Source organism: Rana temporaria, chromosome 4 (genome assembly GCF_905171775.1).
Source record: "Rana temporaria chromosome 4, aRanTem1.1, whole genome shotgun sequence".
In the NCBI taxonomy this organism is placed as follows: Eukaryota; Metazoa; Chordata; class Amphibia; order Anura; family Ranidae; genus Rana; species Rana temporaria.
Window position 1 is genome coordinate 227,623,858 of NC_053492.1, and position 20,917 is coordinate 227,644,774.

General features: G+C 42.6%; 1 protein-coding gene across 2 annotated transcripts in view; it reads left to right on the forward strand.

Annotated features, from left to right (window-relative positions):
• The window catches only part of KCNQ5 (potassium voltage-gated channel subfamily Q member 5), a 751,481-nt gene that overhangs the window by 39,202 nt on the left and 691,362 nt on the right, over window positions 1-20,917 (forward strand). The gene's annotated exons all lie outside the window — the stretch shown is intronic.

Here is a 20,917-nt window from a genome sequence, read left to right on the forward strand (position 1 = left end):
CAGTGGTTCCATAAGATTTGGTTTATTAAGAACATTTAGGGGGAATAAATATGTTATTAGTGTTAAGGAAGCTTAAAGGGGTTGTAAAGGATTTTTTTTTTTTTTTTTCATAATAAGCATCCTTTACCTGCAGACATTCCTCTTTTCACTTCCTCATTGTTCGTTTTTGCTCAGAAGTTGCTCTATTTCTTCTCTGTTCTGTTCACTTCCTGCTTGTCTGATTTTACTGACCACCGTAATGGGAGGCTTTACTGCGGTGGTCTGTAACGTGCTCACCCCCTCCTGTGTGGTAGGACGCTCTCTACGTGTTAGTCCTCGTACACACGGCCGAGTTTCTCGGCAAAAACCAGCAAGAAGCTTGCTGTGTTTTTTTTTTTTGCCGAGGAAACCGGTCGTGTGTACACTTTTCGACGAGGAAACCGACGAGGATCTCGTCGGGCCAAAAAGAGAACATGTTCTCTATTTCCTTGACGGCAATGGGAAAATTTGGCTCGCCGAGATCCTTGGCGGCTTCACAGGGAACTCGACGAGCAAAACGATGTGTTTTGCCCGTCGAGTTTCTCGGCCGTGTGTACGCGGCCTTAGAGACTTCAAGGAGGTGTGAATTACTGGGCGTGCCGCAATTCATATTGGGAAATGTAGTTCTTACATGAACGAGCGATGCAAACCAGGAAGTGAATGAGAGAACAGAAACTACAATGCTGGAGGTGAAATAGATGAAGGAATTTAATAGGTATTTACTCGTTTTTTAACAGAATCATTACACTATTCTGTCTGTCTACCTTGCAGACATTAATTTTAAGCAACATTTTTTTTTCCTTTAGTGACCCTTTAAAGTGGAACAAAACTTGAACAAAATTAAAGATTTGCAATGCTATAGAGTACTGAGAAATGTTAATTGTTCCTAAACAGTACTCTGAAAAATGTAAATTTTGACAAAAATTCCTCTTGAAAAATAACAGTCCACTCCCTAATAAATGAGTGAGCTTATGCACTTATGTGCATGCAGCCTCACACGTTATATCTGCTGTGTGAGATCTAAGGCACTGCTGCTTCTGACTGCTAGTCTCAGGAGTAAAATGTGCTGATTTCACTGTTGTGCTGCTCACTGTACCTTTACTTGGAGGCTTTGACATGAGGAAGCAAAGGCATGCTTCCCCATGGAGGCTTGGGGAGGCTGATTACTTGGAGGCTTTGACATGAGGAAGCTACCAACATGCCTGCTTCCCCACAGAGGCACAGACAGTACAGAACAATGGGGTTGATTTATTAAAACTGGAGAGTGTAAAATCTGGTGCAGCTCTGCAGGGTAGCCAATTAGCTTCTAACTTCAGCTTGTTTAGTTAAGCTTTGACCAAAATAACCTTGCTTTCTATGTAGAGCTGCACCAGATTTTGCACTTTTAAGTTTTAGTAAATCAACCCCAATGAGTGGTAAGTCAGTATTGGGGGGAAACAAATCTGCTGCAGGGAGACCACGGGCAATCCTGGTGACTACTCCTTTTCCTCCCTGCCTTCCTATTTCTGGGCATGGCTTTGAAAGCTTAGATCCTCTGCTTCAGGACCACCCACCGCACTTATACTATGGCAGGCTGGCTCTGCAGTGCTAGATCATGTACATGTATGTGATTTTGTAGCTCTGGGTGGGGGTCGTGAGAGTGCATGCCCGTCACCCCAGCTGTGCTGTCATTCGCTACAGCATGAGCTTATCACCAGTAGGTCCTGGCCAATGATTGTCCAGAACCTATCGATTGCTGAGTAAATTATAGAAGAGAGCCTTGTGTTGGTAAACACAGGGCTCTCCACTGTCAGCAGCAATGTGCGTTTTTTTTCCTCCCTGCAAAGCAGGAAGTAATTGCTCAGTAATTACAGTACACTTAGGATATTGTGTTAGGCACACATTTAACCCCTTGATCACCCTAGATGTTAACCCCTTCTCACTCAGTGTCAATAGTACAGTGACAATGCATACTATAAACAATGACCACTGCATTAGTGTCAGTGGCAGTTAATTAGTTCCCCCAGAGCATGGTTAGTGTCAGCTTGTCTGCCACACTATTGCAGTACCATTATAAGTCGCTGATCACCACCATTTGTAGTATAAACAAAAATAAATACAAATTCCAATATATATATATATATATATATATATATATATATATATATATATATATATATATATATATATATATATATATATATATATATACAGTATCATAATTTGTAGATGCTATAACTTTCATGTAAGCCAATTAATTTACACTTATTGGAATTTTTACCAAAAACATGTAGCAGAATACATTTTGGCCAAAATATATGAAACAAATACATTTTTTCATATTTGTTTTATTGAATACAGTATGTTTTATAGCAGGAAGTTAAAATAAATATTGTTTTTTTTCAAACATTTTCATTTATATCGCAAAATACAAAAACCCCAGTAGTGATCAAATACTATAAAAAGAAAGCTCTATTTGCCGTCACTGTCCTAGGGGGTTGCTGCATTTGTAACAGTCTCTCTTTAACCGCTTCAGGCCCGGACCATTTTGGTGGTCAAAGACCAGGCCACTTTTTGCTATTTGGCACTGCATCGCTTTAACTGACAATTGCGCGGTCGTGCAACATGGCTCCCAAAAAAAATTTAAGTCCTTTTTTTCCCACAAATAGAGCTTTCTTTTGTTGGTATTTGATCACTTATTTTTTGCGCTATAAACAAAAAAAGAGCAACGATTTTGAAAAAAAAACAACAATATTTTTTACTTTTTGTGATAATAAATATCCCTCGAAAATATATAAAAAAAACGTTTTTTCCCACAGTTTAGGCCAATACTTTTTCTTCTACATATTTTTGGCAAAAAAAAAAAATCACAATAAGTGTTTATTGATTGGTTTGTGCAAAAGTTATAGCATCTAAATAGGGGACTGTTTTTTATGGCATTTTTATTAATATTTTTTTTTACTAGTTATGGCAGCGATCAGCAATTTTTATTAGGACGACGACATTATGGCGGACACATCGGACACTTTTGGGACCATTGTAATTTTTACAGTAATCAGTGCTATAAAAATGCACTGATTACTGTAAAAATGACACTGGCAGTGAAGAGGTTAACCACTAGGTGGCGCTGCAGGGGTTAAGTGTTCCCTAGGAAGTGATTCTTACTGTTAGGGGGCGTGGCTACACGTGACACGTCACTGATGACAGTTCCCGATCACGGGGAACGGTCATCAGTGAGGCCTCGTACACACGACCGAGTTTCTCGGCAAAAACCAGCAAGAAACGTGCTGTTTTTTTTTTTTTTTTTGCCAAGGAAACCGGTCGTGTGTACACTTTTCGATGAGGAAACTGTCGAGGATCTCGTCGAGCCAAAAAGAGAGCATGTCTTCTTTTTCCTCGACGGGAATGGAAAAATTTGGCTCGCCGAGATCCTCAACAGTCTAACAAGGAACTCGTCGAGCAAAATGATGTGTTTCGCCCGTCGAGTTTCTTGGTCATGTGTACGAGGCTTCACAGTGTCCCTCGGCAGAATAGGGGAATGCCTTGTTTACAAAGGCATTCCCCTGTTCCGCCCTTGCCAACCGCAATCGCGGGACTCCCGGGAACATCGAGGCACGTGGCGCCCACGCGCGTCCACTGGGTGTCAGATTTAAATGGACTTACCTGTACACCAATCTGTCTGCCCGTGCCATTCTGTCGACGTAAATAGTCGTGCAGCGGTCAGCAGGTGGTTAATAAGGGCATCCAGCAAAGGAAATTTCCTTAAAAGCCCACATGATCACAGCTATTAGAGAAAAGAATATTAAAATGTATGCATGTTTTGTGTTAATAAACTCTGTTAGATAGCAATTTATATGGAATAAGCTAATGAAAAATACAAATGACTTAGCACGGATATTAGCCTTGTAATTCCAAAATAATTGTACTGGTTTGCTGAAGAATTTGTATGCCTCAGATCAGAAAGAATATGGGATAATGTCAAAAGAAGACAGGTGCTCATTTTTAGTTTCCGTTTTACTCATCCAGTCGCAAACCAAGTGTGACATTGCAATGTGATCTACTGCTTCCTAAAGCTCTTTGATACATGCCAAGTAGAGGCAGAGGAGATACATAATGGCAAGGAGGATGCTGGAAATGACAGGTAAAAAGTAGAGAAATTGGAAGTAAATGAACTTTTCTGCTACATTTCCTTTCTGAAGTGAAGCACAGGGAGCAAACATTCCTTCCAGCTCTGCAAATGCCCCTCCAAAATTCTCTTGGACAGCTTTATGATCATTAATAATCCTGGTGAATAATACACAGACCAAGTTACTGAGATACCGATTAGTTTGGATAAGAAATATAACCTTATAAGCCGTTTGAATAGTTACATTGTATAGTTATTATTTACATATAAATATTACCAAACCTACGGCTGTTAAATATTCCTTCATTTGTTTTGTAAATATGATCATGTACAGATTGACTTATGCAAATACACGTGGTATTGCACAAAGCAGAACATTGACGCTGAACAATAAATCTGTGTTCTGCTGAAATGGACGTGATGCAGAAACACAAATTGTGCTTTTGTCTGCCTGTAGGTAGTCATACAGGTATAGAGCAGCTGCTATGGAGCATGACATATCACTATTCTAGGGAAACAATAGGCAACAGAAATTTAAATATGGGCTTCTTAGCTGCAGAATGCACAATGCTCTGAGCAGTTTCATTTTGATCTTTGGACATGTGACTTCTGCATCTCCCTGTATTGTCATTTCTGGGATGTCACACATTTTCTGCCACATCATCCTTTAAGATCAAGCATGTCAAGAACAATAGTATAACCTATCAATCATAAGCCTCGAACACACGACCGAGGAACTCGATGGGTGAAACACATCGTTTTCCTCGTCGAGTTCCTTGTTAGCCTGTCGAGGAACTCGACAAGGCAAGTTTCTCCATTCCCGTCGAGGAAATAGAGAACTTGCTCTCTTTTTGGCTCATCGAGTTTCTTGACAGTTTCCTCGACGAAAATTTACACACGACCGGTTTCCTCGGCAAAAAATATCTCCCAGCAAGTTTCTTGCTGGTTTTTGCCGAGAAATTCGGTCGTGTGTACGAGGCCTTAGAAGCTACATGTGTCCGATGGAGAAAGTCCATGCCTAAATTACGTGGTCAAAGAGAAAAGAAATGCCTAAATTACGTGGTCAAAGAGAAAAGAGCCCGCTGTTCCAGGTGAGTATAGAGAGTCCGAATGGAACCTAACTAGGAGTGCCAGCCCCGGCCCACCTCCCTAGAATCCTGAGATAAGATAAAATAGTTGCACATCTAGAGGTTCCAATGCCTTTATTGAATCGGCATAATAACACCAGAGACACCAGCACACAGTCACGTATATACATGACTGTATGCTGGTGTCCCTGGTGTTATTATGGTGATTCAATAAAGGCATTGGAACCTCTGCTGGATGTGCAACTATTTTATCTTATTTCCCTAAATTACATGGGATTGATAGTTACTAGCATACTGTGTACATTGGGCATGTATGTGCTCAATAGGTTTGTGTGGGTATTCTCCAGCATGCCTTCTTTCCCCCCAGACCACAAAAATGCTGTGGGCTAGCTTGTGCCTAAAATGGAGCCAAGTCTGTACATTTATATTAGTCTCTGCCCTCAAGATGCTTATAATCTAAGGTCTCTATCTCACACATACTAGATTCAGGTTAGAAAAGAGCCAATTAACCTAAAAGAATTGTCTTTTGGAGTGTGGGAGGAAGCCCACACAGGCACAGTGAGAAGTTGAACACCATGCAGGTAGTGCCCTAGTTGGGATTCTAACCAGGACCCCAGTGGTGCAAGACAAAAGTGCCAACCATTGAGCCACTTTGTTTTCCTGCGTATGGTCAGACCTGGTGCATATGCCAGATTCTAATGTGATTCTAATGTGTGCCAAGTGTATAGAAGGATAGGAACAATGTGACAGCTTTGGGCAGGCCATGCACTGTAAAATATTTCTTTGAACAAATCATTCCAGTTAAAGCTGAACTTCACCCAAAAGGGGAAGTTGCACTTGTCCCGTCCCCTCCACTGCCACATTCGTCACTTTTAGGGGGCAGCCGGTACCTGGTTTTGACAGGAACCCGCTCCCGGTTCTGGTCAGATGTGCCAGGGTGATTTGAGCCAGAGGTTGCCCCCCCTCTACCCTGCAGTCTTCTGGGACACATCACAGGTCCCAGAATACCATTTATAAAGTGCAGTGCTGTTCACACAAGGCTTCACTGCTGCTTTTCCTTACTTAGGATGCCGGTGCCTGCACCCAAAGCCAGTTGAAGAATCGGCTCTGGCAAGGACATCACTGGATCCCTGGACAGGTAAGTGTCCTTATATTAAAAGTCAGCAGCTAGTATTTGTAAATGCTGACTTTTAATATTTTCGGGGAGCCTGGAGCTCCTCTTTAAAAATGTCATTTTAAATTACACTTTTAATACAAGGGGTACGTCTTCGGTACGTTTCTGCACTTTTTTATATTTATTAGAGTTAAAAAAAAGTGTGGAAACTTTTTGAAGAACCCTCATATATCCAGGAACACCAAGCAGTTTTCTAGATCCTACCTCTATCACTTCTTGCCTGGTTCTCTAAAAACGGTCATCACAGGTTCAAGCTATGTAAATGCTTGTTTCTATTCAGCTTGTCTGCAGTTTGCCCTTAAAGTGGATCTTCACTGTATATGACCCCTACAAAACAAAAAACACTATTTAATTCATATGTAATTCATTTTTTATATTTAAAGCAAATTCCCCAACCCATACATGTCTCCATGCTTTATTTTGATGAAAAATCACTTTGAAAAACACCCCCATAGCATTTCTAGCCATGGTGATCTTGAGTAAGGGCAAATTATTCATGTAGCAAAAAAACAGCATACAATAAAACCAATTAGGACAATGTATCCACCACTCTCAGTCATGAATAAGTACATCTCATGGTTTTAGTACAAGCAATTACCATCAGCCAGTTCCTCAAGTCGACCAATACAAGCAGGTAACTAACATACATATACAATTTGATCAGTATGACCTGTATGGGCTTTAAAATAAGTGACCATACACCAAATCTATTGGGGCTAGACCAGGGACATCCAACCAAAGGGCCCAAAGTGTATCGTATTTGATACGGGTTACCCTACGCTGATATATACATTTTTAAAAACGGAGAGTGATTCCCATTTGTGTAATCCATTCCTGTACTGTTGGAGGGTCAGTGGACTTCCACTGCCTTAGAATCAACTTACAAGCCTGAAACAGAGCTTGACCAATAGCCTGCTTAGGGATATCCTCCATCGGGAGGCCATCTATTATCCCCAGAAAGCACGGTTTAGGGTCTAAGGGTATCTGGACCTGAAAAGCCCCATTAAGAGTATCAATGACTTTCTTCCAATACAAGTGCAGTTTAGGGCACCGCCATAAAAGTTGGATGAGATCCCCATGATCTCTACAGCATCTGGTGCAGGTAGAATCTGTACTCACCCCCATACGGGCCAGTCTAGCCGGTGTGTAGTGTACACTAAGGATTATATAGAGTTGTGACAGTCTTTGTGCCACGTTCAGCGAACACAGGGGGACCGCCTGCAAGGCTTCTTCCCACTGCTCATCTTCAAATGCACCAACATCCTGTTCCCACTGGGACACTGCCTTCAAAGGGGCGTCCCGTCAGAAGAGATTCAGCAGGGATTCATGGCATAACAGCAGGATATAAACCCCTTGTAGGTAGTTACTTCAAAGAGATAGTTAAAAACTGATGTAGAGTCCAAGGCCCAAATATCCATCTCCCCCCACCCCCCCACCCCCCCATGAGCATCAACTGCAAGTTTGAGTTGCAAGTAATAAACGTGCATAGAAGTCGGCAATTGAAAGGCCTCCCTAAGCTCCGGGAAGGATCTCAATATGCCATTCTTAAATACGTGCGTCAGGAGTGACACACCGTACTGATTCCATTTCAAGCCATATGGTAATTTCGCTATTTCCTTCTAATAGTGATTATCCCAAATAGGGCTATATTTGGTGAACCCGTTCACTCCCTGGAGCATCCTGACCTTATTCCAAATCTTCTGCATTAAAGCATATGTGGGAAAGAGTTTGTTAGATTTGTTATATTGTAAGGCCTCTAGACCAGTGATGGTGAACCTTGGCACCCCAGATGTTTTGGAACTACATTTCCCATGATGCTCATCTACACTGCAGAGTGCATGGACATCATGGGAAATGTAGTTCCAAAACCTCTGGAGTGTCAAGGTTCGCCATCACTGCTCTAGACCATCCGCAACCCCCCAAAGTTCCACTTTAATAGCATAGAGAACCATATGCCTCAGACCAGTGCTGAGAATAATCAAGGCTTCAGGCAGCATTATAAATGTCCACTCTGCTTTTGTGTTTTTCACTGTTGGAAGTCTAGAATCACATGGTATAGGGGGCAAGCAAGGTTTATGTAAATGTATGCAGGGTTGCCTACTTCCAGCAGTTTGTGATCTGTTTCACCAGTCATTACATTAATGCGTTGCACTATAGAATAAGATATTTATGGCTCCTGGCACTAATTTACAAAGCTAGTTACCGTATTTTCCGGCGTATAAGACGACCCCCTAATTTTCCAGGAAAAATTTTGGTTTTGGGATATACTCACTGTATAAGACTACCCCCTTCTTACTAGTCTTTCTGGAAGCTGAGGGGTAGCCAGAACCGCTGACAGAAACAGGCTTTTTCAAATCTCACTGAACTGTGCCATTACATTCCTCACTGTGCCATTACATTACATGCCCCCACTGTGCCATCACTTGCCCCTCACTGTACCATCACTTGCCCCTCACTGTGCCATCACTTGCCCCTCACTGTGTCATCACTTGCCCCTCACTGTACCATCACTTGCCCCTCACTGTGCCATCACTTGCCCCTCACTGTGCCATCACTTGCCCCTCACTGTCTCATCACTTGCCCCTCTCTGTGCCATCACTTGCCCCCACTGTGCCTGAACTTGTTGCCCCCCAGTGCAATCACTGCAAACACTCACTTTTTTTGCCGGCGGTGACAGTCTCCGTACTGCGAGCGCGAGCGTCAATGATTTGAAAGCCGCGCCTTCTCTTCAGAGTGTTCTGTGATAGGTGGAACACAAATTTTCCCAGCAGCGCCTCTGTTCTGTGTTCCGCCTATCACGGACGTCTTCTCATCTCGTCTGAGGATGAGAAGGCATCTGTGATAGGAGGAACACAGAACAGAGGCGCTGCTGGGAAGATTTGTGTTCCTCCTATCACAGAACACTCTGAGGAGAAATCATTGACGCTCGCGCTCGCAGCACAGAGACTGTCACCGCCGGGCAAAAAAAGTGAGCACGGAGACCGTACCCGGCGTATAAGACGACCCCCGACTTTGGATGCATGTTTTTGCATCCAGAAAGTCGTCTTATACGCCACCAGAAAATACGGTATGTATTTGCTGTTCTGTTGGTCAGAGTTGATCTTTTTTTGTAAATAAATGCATTTTTTATACTCACATAGTCATAAACAAGACTAAGCTAACAAAGAACAGGAAAAAATGCAGAGGCAAGAGGTTATACAAAGTTGTTTTATGTCACAATATATAATGACAGAGCTAATGTGTTTTAAAACTACATTCATTATTATTAAGCTGAACTCTGGCCAAAAAATATGTTGGGAAATTTGCACTGTAAAAATAAATGATCATGCGTGACATGTATGGCTGCTGCTAAGCTTGGGAAAACCTTTACTTTAATTTAGCTCATACAGTTCCAGAAGCAGTGCACAGATCATAGCTGGTTGCTTGCTGTAAACCGTGATCATTAAAGTGGTAGTAAACTCTTCACTACCACTTGCGTCTACAGGTCAGCCTATAATAAGGCTTACCTGTAGGTACTGTGAATATCTCCTAAACTTGCACAGTTTAGGAGATATTCAGAGTGCATGCAGCCGATGACACACAGCCAGAGCTTGCAGACCCAGAAGACAGATGGGAAACATGTCAGCCACCTCAGCTGTGAATTTACAGCGCTGGAGAGCTTCTTACCAATCATTCCATATTTCATAATGTGCTAGCATGCGATGCATGCTAGCACATTATGCTATTGCCTTGCAGGTTGTTTTTTTTTTTAACATCGGCTGTTTACAACCACTTTTTAAAACAAAACACCTGCAAGACAAAGGCATACTAGCTCATTATAAAATACTTACCTTAGATCAAAGCTGTTGCAGCAGTCCCGGCACACTGCTGTGAGCGGCAACATGTCTCCCGGAGTTATTTCCAGGTTCGCTGGCTCTGGCGCTGTGACTGACCAGAGCCGCGATGACTTCACTCTCGCGCATGCGCATGATGGGAGCCGTCGGTCACGGCACGGCTCCTGAAGAAACGGCACGAGCGCGCAAGTTTAGGAGATATTCACGGTATCTACAGGTAAGCCTTATTATAGGCTTACCTGTAGGTAAAAGTGGTGTAACAGGGTTTACAACCACTTTAGAAAAATGTGTTGTAATGTTTTATTGGAGTGATCTTCATCTTTGCCTACTTCAATCACAAAACACCTTGCAGTCTGTGAAAAGAATACAAGATGTTATCTTAATAGATGAGGTTTCAAAGTAGAGGCAGTGCGTCCATATGTGCGTCCTTTTCGGGCGCTTGAATTACAGTCGCGGGGGCTGTAATAGGTGTCAAAAAGGGCTTGGCGCTCGTAGTGCACCCAGGTGTGTTAGAAAAGCAAATGAATATTCGCTTTCCTAACATTGAACTGCCTCTTCACCAATCAGGTGCTCAGGCTTGTTACTCGTCACCTGATTGGCTGAAACGACAGGCGCTGTAATCGAATGCCAGACACATGGAGGACACCGAGACAGGGTAAGTGCCGGACAGACGGCGAGCGGGCGGTGGGGCACAGTGGCAACTAGGGCCGGTACAAGGATTTTTGCCAACTAAGGCGAAGGTGCATTTTGACGCCCCCCCGGCGCGCACGCATGCACACACACCATACAATATATCTGTGCTCCATTAAGCTTTAATGGCTATGATGCTTAAAGTGATCGTTTAACTTATTTATCTTTTACAGAGAAAGATAGCATAGATGGCGTTATTCTGCATTGCGCTGTATAATGTACTATTGCTGGGATTTGTAGTCCTCTATAGCTGGTGGTATTCTCCATTACGCTGTATAATGATTATACTGCGCAATGCAGATTACCACTGACCAGTTATAGAGGAACTACAAACTCCAGCAATAATACATTATACAGCGCAATGGAGAATACCAGCCCAGCAGCTAGAGAGGAACAGCAAATCCCAGCAATACATTATATAAAACACAATACAGAATACCAGCAGCTAGAGAGGAACAACAAATCCCAGCAATACATTATATAAAACAGAATACCAGCAGCTAGAGAGGAACAACAAATCCCAGCAATACATTATATAAAACACAATACAGAATACCAGCAGCTAGAGAGGAACAACAAATCCCAGCAATACATTTTATAAAACACAATACAGAATAAGAGCAGCTAGAGAGGAACAACAAATCCCAGCAATACATTATATAAAATGCAATGCAGAATACCAGCAGTTACAGAGGACTACAAATCCCAGCAATAATACATTATACAGGCTGCTAAATATATAATTGCAGGGATTTTTTTTTTTTTTTTTAAACAGGAAACTTTAAAACAGGTCCCCCTTACCTGTTTCTGAAGCCTTGTAAGTCACGGCGGCGGCTCTGCGGGCGTGTGTCTGGCCTGTGTGGTGAGCGTGGCGTGGACGCGTCCTTCAGATGCCGCCCGCAGCGGCAGCCCACACACACTGCTGCCCCCCAGGACAAACCACCCCCCCTCATCCATTAGTACAGACCCCCCCCCTCAGGACAAACCACCCCCCTCCATTAGGATGTAACCACCAAAATACAAAAATATGAAAATATAATGGCAAATATTAACATGCAATGTGCAATAAACCCTTATAAAGCTCCCTTTATAAGGGTTTATTGCACATTGCATGTTAATATTTGCCATTATATTTTCATATTTTTGTATTTTGGTGGTTGCATCCTAGCATTTGAAGAGAGTGATTTTACACATATTTTTATGTATATGTATGTTTAAAAATATTTTTTGCGTGAATCAGCGCACTACTGCAGTAAACATTAGGAAACATCCCCCCCCCCAGAAGTATAGATACCCCCCCCCTCGCCCTCTTATTTTTCTAAACATCATTTTCCTAAACATCACGCATGTCCCTTTGTTAGGGCTGGGTGAGGTTTGTCCGATTGCTTTTTATACATGTTTAGGTATGAGCAAAAATCTCCCACATGACTCTTGTGAAGAGATATATGCCTGGTAATGGACAACCTTAGCCTCCTACTACAATTTGCTGCTGTTACTAGGGTTGTCCCGATACCACTTTTTTAGGACTGAGTACAAGTAGCGATACTTTTTTTCAAATACTCGCCGATACCGAATACCGATACTTTTTTTTAAATGTGTCCCCCCACAAATGCAGCCATGTCCCCCCCATATATGCAGCCATGTCCCCCCCATATATGCAGCCATGTCCCCCCACAAATGCAGCCATGTCCCCCCCATATATGCAGCCATGTCCCCCCACATATGCAGCCATGTCCCCCCCCATATCCAGCCATGTCCCCCCATATCCAGCCATGTCCCCCCCATATCCAGCCATGTCCCCCCCATATCCAGCCATGTCCCCCCCATATCCAGCCATGTCCCCCCCATATCCAGCCATGTCCCCCCCATATCCAGCCATGTCCCCCCATATGCAGCCATGACCCCCCATATGCAGCCATGTCCCCCCCCCATATCCAGCCATGTCCCCCCCATATGCAGCCATGCCCCCCCCATATCCAGCCATGTCCCCCCCATATATGCAGCCATGTCCCCCTTACCTACATGCTGCCGTGCCGTTCCGCCGCTTGGTTAATACGGGCAGGGAACATTACAGCTTTTATTTGAATAGCTGTAGTCTTTCGCGCAGCGCTGCGTATAGACACTCCCCCTTGCTTTGGGATTGGACAGTTCACCCGAGCAAGGGGGAGTGTCTATACGCGGCGCGGCAGGAAACACTACAGCTATTCAAATGAAAGCTGTAATGTTCCCCGCCCGTATTAACCAAGCGGGGATGCAGCGTAGTGGCGGGTGGCGGCGGCGGCGGCTGGCGGGGGGGGGGAGTATTCTATTTCGGTATCTGGGGTATTTGCGGGAGTACGAGTACTCCCGCAAATACTCGGAATCGGTCCCGATACCGATACTAGTACCGGTATCGGGACAACCCTAGCTGTTACCCATGGAGTATTTGATTATGATTTATGGATGTAGCTACTCCACAACCATCCACCTAACAGTGCATGGGTAACCAAGATGATTTTATATAAAGTGCTAATAATATATTTCTGAACTGGAACTGGGGGATGTTAATCCCTGTATAAACCCTAAAATATTCTGGTTGAACTTGCTGGTGTTTCCAGCAGTTAGTTTGTGTATGATTTCTGCAGCAGACAGCAAGCAGCTGCATAGAATGTGTCTAGAAGCTCAATGCATATTCAGGTCAACAAGAAATACTGTTACTTTCACCATTATAATATGGTGCATGATAGTTTTGTATTCTTTATAAAGTAGTAAAATGTAAAAAACAATAATCTTGATTATCAGAATAATATACCAGTAGTCTTGTATTTTCGATCATAACAGAGCTGATATAAGCCTTTAGTCTTTACAAATAATCCTTTGTAATTGGCAAGCTGATTTAACACTGCTTCTTCTTTGTTGTAGCATCCCTGATGGTCAATTAATACTTTGCGTTTGGACAGTGTATTAGTACTGCAAGCGCATGTTTTGCAAAATAGGCTTATTTGCAAGTAAGGTTAGAAAACTTCACAAACATTTTTAGCACCACGGTGTGTTGCTTTGCATCTGAAATTCCCCCAAAAAATCGCCCTCTATTAGTACAGAGCGACAACCCCACCTGGGCGGCAGCTGGAGAGGAAAGCCTGAGAGGAGTGTGTGGAGCCGCCACCGCGCCGCCCGGGTGGAGAAAAACATCGTGACACGGCATCGGTGACTGGCTGGCAGTGAGAGCCGCTCACGGTGACAGGCTTAGAGAGACGCCGACAAGGAGAGGAGGAGGAGGATGGAGGGCAGCAGTGAGCACTCTGGCGCTTGAGCGCCCTCACCTCTATGGCGCCTGGGTTTTCCGCCTTGTTCCCCTGGCGGTGCTGGTGCCGTAAGGCAAGCACCATTGTTGCCTTGCGCTAGCGCCCGCCCTGGTGGCAACATTCGATAGCACAGTGGCTGCATTTGATGGGCACATTGGCAGCATTTGATGGACACAGTGGCAGCATTTGATGGCACAGTGGCAAAATTTGATGGGCACAGTGGCAGCATTTGATGGCACAGTGGCTGCGTTTGATGGCACAGTGACATCATTTGATGGGCACAGTGGCAGCATTTGATGGGCACAGTGGCTGCGTTTGATGGGCACAGTGGCTTCAATAGATGGCACAGTGGCTTCAATTGATGTTTTTTTTCTGAATTTTTCAGTTTTTTTGCGCCCCCCCCCCAAAAAAAAAATGTTGAACACCAGCAGCCACTGTTCTAAAGGAGTGTTTGGTCAGTGTACTCTAGCCAGAGCTGAGAGTCTTAGGCCGCGTACACACGACCGAGGAACTCGACGGGCAAAACACATCGTTTTGTCCGTCGAGTTCCTTGTGAAGCCGCCGAGGACCTCGGCGAGCTGAAATTTCCCATTGAACAACGAGGAAATAGAGAACATGTTCTCTATTTCCTCGCCGAGGTCCTGGTCGGCTTCCTCGGCCGAAAGTGTACACACGGCCGGGTTTCTCGGCAGAATTCAGCTCCGACCGAGTTTCTGGCTGAATTCTGCCGAGAAACTCGGTCGTGTGTACGGGGCCTAAGTGCTCAAGCTAAATGAAAGTAAACATTTTACACAACACAGCAGCATACACAAATAGCACACAATTTACAGTGCAAATGCCAAAAAATTGTTTTTAATTTCAATAGTTCTTTATTAAGGTATAAGGTATAAAGTAGTACATAGTCCAAAATGAGACATCAATGAGGTAACAGTAATCATGTATGAAGAATATACATTAGAACACATACATAAATTCAGTATGCTGTAACAGCAAACAGCGTGGAACCAACCTTAGGTGCATAGGACATGTCTGTAAATGTCCTTAGGTAACATGGATAAACGTATTTTAAGAATAAACATAAGAAGGTAAGATACAACAAAACAGTCTAAAATGTGATCTCTTAGCTTAATATCCAAGCTAAATTACTGATCAGTGGAGTTTATCCTCTACCACGAAGTCCACGGCTTCCAATGGGAATTAGTCACTTGATACTTGCTTAATAGTATTTCATATGTGGCATATGTGTTGGTAACTTTCATCACTTCATTTAGAGAAGGAGCAATATGGTCTTTCCAATGCCACTCCAGTGAGAGTCGTGCACTCAGTAGAATATGAGTTACTTAGGGGTTGATATATACTGTACACATTTCGATTGCACTCTGCAAGTGCAGATGCTCCAGAGCTTAGTAAATGAGCAGAAGCTCTGCGGACTTCCATCATCCAATCATGTGCAAGCAAAAGTGCAGTTTTTTAATTTTCCTTGCACGTGATTAGGTAATCTTTGCAAAATGAAGCTTTACCTCATATACTAATCTCTGGAGCAACTGCACTTGCAGAGTGCAACTGTACTTTGCAATGTCTCTCATTGCTACGGCCACAGATTCCACACCCAAGGATAAAATAGCCATGCCTGGAGATAGGGGGATATTTATCCCTAATATTTGTAAGAATAAGGCCCCGTACACACGACCGAGTTTCTCGGCAGAATTCAGCCAGAAACTCGGTCGGAGCTGAATTCTGCCGAGAAACCCGGCCGTGTGTACACTTTCGGCCGAGGAAGCCGACGAGGATCTCGGCGAGGAAATAGAGAACATGTTCTCTATTTCCTCATTGTTCAATGGGAAATTTTGGCTCGCCGAGATCCTCGGTGGCTTCATAAGGAACTCGACGGGCAAAACGATGTGTTTTGCCCGTCGAGTTCCTCGGACGTGTGTACGGGGCCTAATTGAAAGGTTGCTGTCCAGAAGGTGGATATAGCTTTACAAGACCAGAGCATGTAGCTTCACAATCCCTCCAGCATAGAGGAGAAACCTAAGGGGTAAATTTAGAAATTCTGAAAGGTGTCAAATACCATCATAGCAGTTAGTTCCTACAGGTTAACGCTCTTTGTTGCCACATATGTGATACTAAGTGCTTTTTGCCAAAAATAGTTTTTAGCTGGAGTTCATTCCAAGTGCTTTGGGACAAGGACTAATGCAAATTATCCAAAATAAATATGACTATTAAAAAAAAAAAAACTGTGAGGTAAGATAAGGTAAAGTATAATCAAGTAAATGTGTTGTGTTTTTTTTTATTACTAGCACATTTACATACGTAGCTTTTTTTTCTACATAATTTACATCTTACCCTTTCTCCAGTGGGTTAACTGCTGTAATTGCCGCTTGCTACTTTGATAACACAGCTTTTGTTAATTCAGTCTCTGCAAAATTATGTTTTCTCCAGTATTTATAAAACTTTAAAAACTGCTAGTGTAAAATAGTGGAATACATTTAATGATCAACCGACTATAATTAATTTGTTCTGTACAAAAATAATGATGTATCCACATAATAAACTGGTATTTTGATTTTGATAGTAGATGTATGTTTCACATTATACAAAGTTATATGTATTTTTTTTGGTTTCCTATATTTACATAGCAGCAGCATATACAGAGTTTTACCGTGTGTATTCGCATCCACCTTTGCCTTCTAGGAGCTTACAGCTTTATAAGTATATAAATGCTGTTCTAAGTCTTTAGTGGTCCAAGGGCAATGATCTTACAAATACTGTAAACCACTTTCCATATTTATTTATTTATTAAAATGCTTATTGGGAGCGCAGTCATTACCCGAAGGCCTCGATGCGCTCATAGAACCAACACAACAAGTAGAAAACACATCTCTCATTACTGTAAGATAACAATATAAAACCACATAATAACATTTAAAATAAATAAAAATACTAATATCTTACCCTAATTAGGGCCATACACTTGAAAAAATAAAAAAGTTTTTAAAAACTTCTTGAATTTTAATAAATCCTTCTCACGTCTTATGTATAGAGGTAGAGAATTCCAGAATATTGAACCCTGCGCACCCAGCGTCCTCCCTCCACATTTAGTTCTTCTAAATTTAGGGACAGTCAGATCGGCCTGATCAGCAGATCTCAGTGATCTGTTGGGAACATAACAGGTGAATTTTTCTTGCAGATACCCTGGGCCTATCTTATGGATAGCTTTGTGGACGATACAACCCACTTTGAACAAAACCCGTTCAGCAACCGGTAGCCAATGCAGGGCTTTCAAAGAAGGTGTAATATGGTCCCGACGACCCACACCCGTTAATAACCTAGCTGCGGCATTTTGGATCAGTTGAAGCTTATGCAGAAGGGTTTTTGGACACCCCATGTATAGCGCGTTACAATAGTCCAGCCGACTACCAATAAAAGCATTGATCACATGGACTTTGTCCACCTCGTCAATGAAATGCAATGTAGAACGCAGGAGTTTCAGTTGGTAGTAACATACGCTTACCACCTGATTTACCTGCGCCTTCAATGACAATTTGGAATCCACAATGATTCCCAAGTCCCGAACCTGGGTAGCCAGGGTCGGGGATGGCATAATCAAAACCGGCCAAGAAGGAAAATCAGTCAAACTGGTTTTGCTCTGATTACTAATAATAATACATTCTGTTTTTGAGCCATTAAGTTTTAAATAATTGGCTTCCATCCAGGACTGTATTTCCTCCAGGCAGGATGCCAAATCTACCTGGACTTCCTCATTTCATCACAATTTGTTTAAAGGAGAAGTAGAGTCAAAGCTCTTTTGGCCCCACTCCTGTGGCTGTGGGTCACTGGAGTGCATTTAGTTCTGCACTCCTATGACCCAGATTCAGCCAACAGCAGGGTAAAGTCCACGGTGGGCTGAGGTCACCCAGTCAGTCCAGGCTCTGGAGGGATCCCAACTTTTATGTCGGGATCCACCAAGATGCCTGGGCAGCATCTGGCTCAGCTTCTCAGGGTGCCACTGAGAGCCCAAACCAGTTGTTCCCGCCCCTCAACAACACAGCGCTCCACTGATAGTTACCGGCTCTCTGCTCACTGAAGACTGAGAACTGAGCAATCAATGGTATTTGATCGCTCAGTTCTCTGTGTAGAGGCAGCTGAGAACAACTGCAGCATAGGACCAATACTGCATCCACCTAGATGAGTATGTATGTTTGTTATTTTGAAATCCCACACTTCTTAACCTCCCTAGCGGTATGATTCCTTCTGGTTTTAGGTGCTGAAAGCGGTACAATTATTTTGCATGGAAATTTGGCGTTTTATATTGTAGGCCTGTAATTCTTAGGAATAACTCACTTAAATCTGTCCAAATAAGAGTTTGGTAGACATCACGGGTATGATAACGTTTGAAACCCAAAATCATAAATTATAATATAATAAATAACTTTAAATAATTATAACAAATAATAATGTAATTAGAATAAAAATTATTCAATAATGTAATCAAATCAAAAACACTGAAATTTGCTCAGTTGAATTGTCGCTGTCATTACTCTTATTGTTTGATGACGAATTTTCCCACATAATCGCTATCGCTCAATTCTGCAAGTGATTCTAGTTTATTGTCACTGACAATCTCCAGTTTCCAGGCAGAAAGAACAGTTTTTATTATATAAAACTGCATGCAGGACACTGGGCAGACCACTAGGGACAAAGGGGGTGTGTAATTATTTGATACAGTACTGTATGTGTATTGTGTGTTTCACTTTTTGAATTTAGCGCCGAACTCCGTCCCGTGCGTCGTAACATCGCAGGAAACAGAGCTCGGCACTCGGCACTGTGAATCAAGCGAGGAGACGCAGCAGAGGAGCCCGCACACACAGCGGGGACACATTGCAGGATCCAGGGACAAGGTAAGTAACTTCCCCCTGTATCCTGCAATGCAATCCCAAGTCTGGCTCGGGGTTACCGCTTTTGGTATGAAAAGTTCACCCCGAGCCTGACTCGGGCATACCGCTAAGGAGGTTAATCTTAGGTACCACTGGCAAGCCACAAAATCAAAAATCATTTCGTTTTTAATCTGGTATAATGTCCACCTTTCTTAAGAAGAGGAGAATGCCAGCCATATTACTGGCAAAAGCAGTCGGGTATCATACACCAATGACCAGTGCCGGCCCAAGACATTGTGCTGCCTGGGACCAAGAATGAAATGCTGCCCCCCCCCCAGAAAAAAAAATCACGCCACCCAAAAGTCCCCCACATTCATTATTTTATATCATACTAACTAAAGAAGAACCGTCATGGCTCTATACATGTATAAAGGAGTATAAAGAGGACCTGTCATTACTCTTTACATGTAAAGGAATATCAAGAGGACCTGTCATGGCTCTATAAATGTATATAGGACTATAAAGAGTACTTGACATGGCTCTATACATGTATAAAGGAGTATAACGAGGGCCTGTCATGGCTCTATAGAAGTATAAAGAGGACCTGTCATGGCTCTATACATGTATATAGAGGACCTGTCGAGACTCTTTACATGTAAAGGAATATAAAGAGGACCTGCCATGGCTCTATACATGTATATAGGAGTATAAAGAGGACCTGCCATGGCTCTATAAATGTATATAGGAGTATAAAGAGGACCTGTCATGGCTCTATACATGTATAAAGGAGTATAACAAGGGCCTGTCATGGCTCTATACATGTATATAGGAGTATATAGAGGGCCTGTCATGGCTCTATACATGTATAAAGGAGTATAACAAGGGCCTGTCATGGCTCTATACATGTATATAGGAGTATATAGAGGGCCTGTCATGGCTCTATAGATGTATAAAAAGGGCCTGTCATGGCTCTATACATGCATATAGGCGTATAAAAGGACCTAAGAAGAAAAATGTTACTGCGCTGATCTAATTATCCAGAGGTATTTAATCTCTGGGAATATGGACATAAGTGAAATATCAGGGCCACAATGTACCCAATCTTAAGTGTGAATAACCTGAATACAAACAATAAAAAATATAAGAAATATATGAGTCATACAAATGTGACACAGTGATTTCAAACTTAAATCATATATCTAGATCAGTGTGTCTGCATACAATCCATATGCCACAGTGCTTCTATGAGAAAAATGGCTGTTGCTGCTACTGACCAACCAAATAGTGAAAACAATACGAAAGATATTACAAAAAAAATATATTATATATATATGTGTGTGTAAAAACCCAATATGCAGTATGCCAACTGCACCGTGAGTTGTCCAATAACCGATATTGGAACAAAATAAATATCAATAAAAGTGAAATAATTATCAAACAACCATACAAATGTGCAATGTGCTGGCTGCACTTAAAAATAGTCCAAATGACAGGCAATCTTGCTCTTATACAATAGGTTCCAGCAAACACAAGGTTCAATGTTGGTAATGCTGTGTACAGGAAAGTGCCGCTATCTCTTCCACCCGACAAAGATGTGCCACCATCACCAATGGTTAAAATCAACACTCACCAGACCCCAGATATTATTAGGCTCCAAAGTGGTGTCTTTTCTTTGTCGGTCAGTGGGTGTTGCCTCCTTTTCCCTTTTACAAGGTGTCATCAATTCCTCAAAAACAAGGGGCTCATCATGGTGTAGTATATTAAAATATGTATTTATTTAAAAAAGGTAAAAAAATATAACACTTACAATATAAAGTGCCTCTGACCGGCACTGAGTGTCTTTGGCAG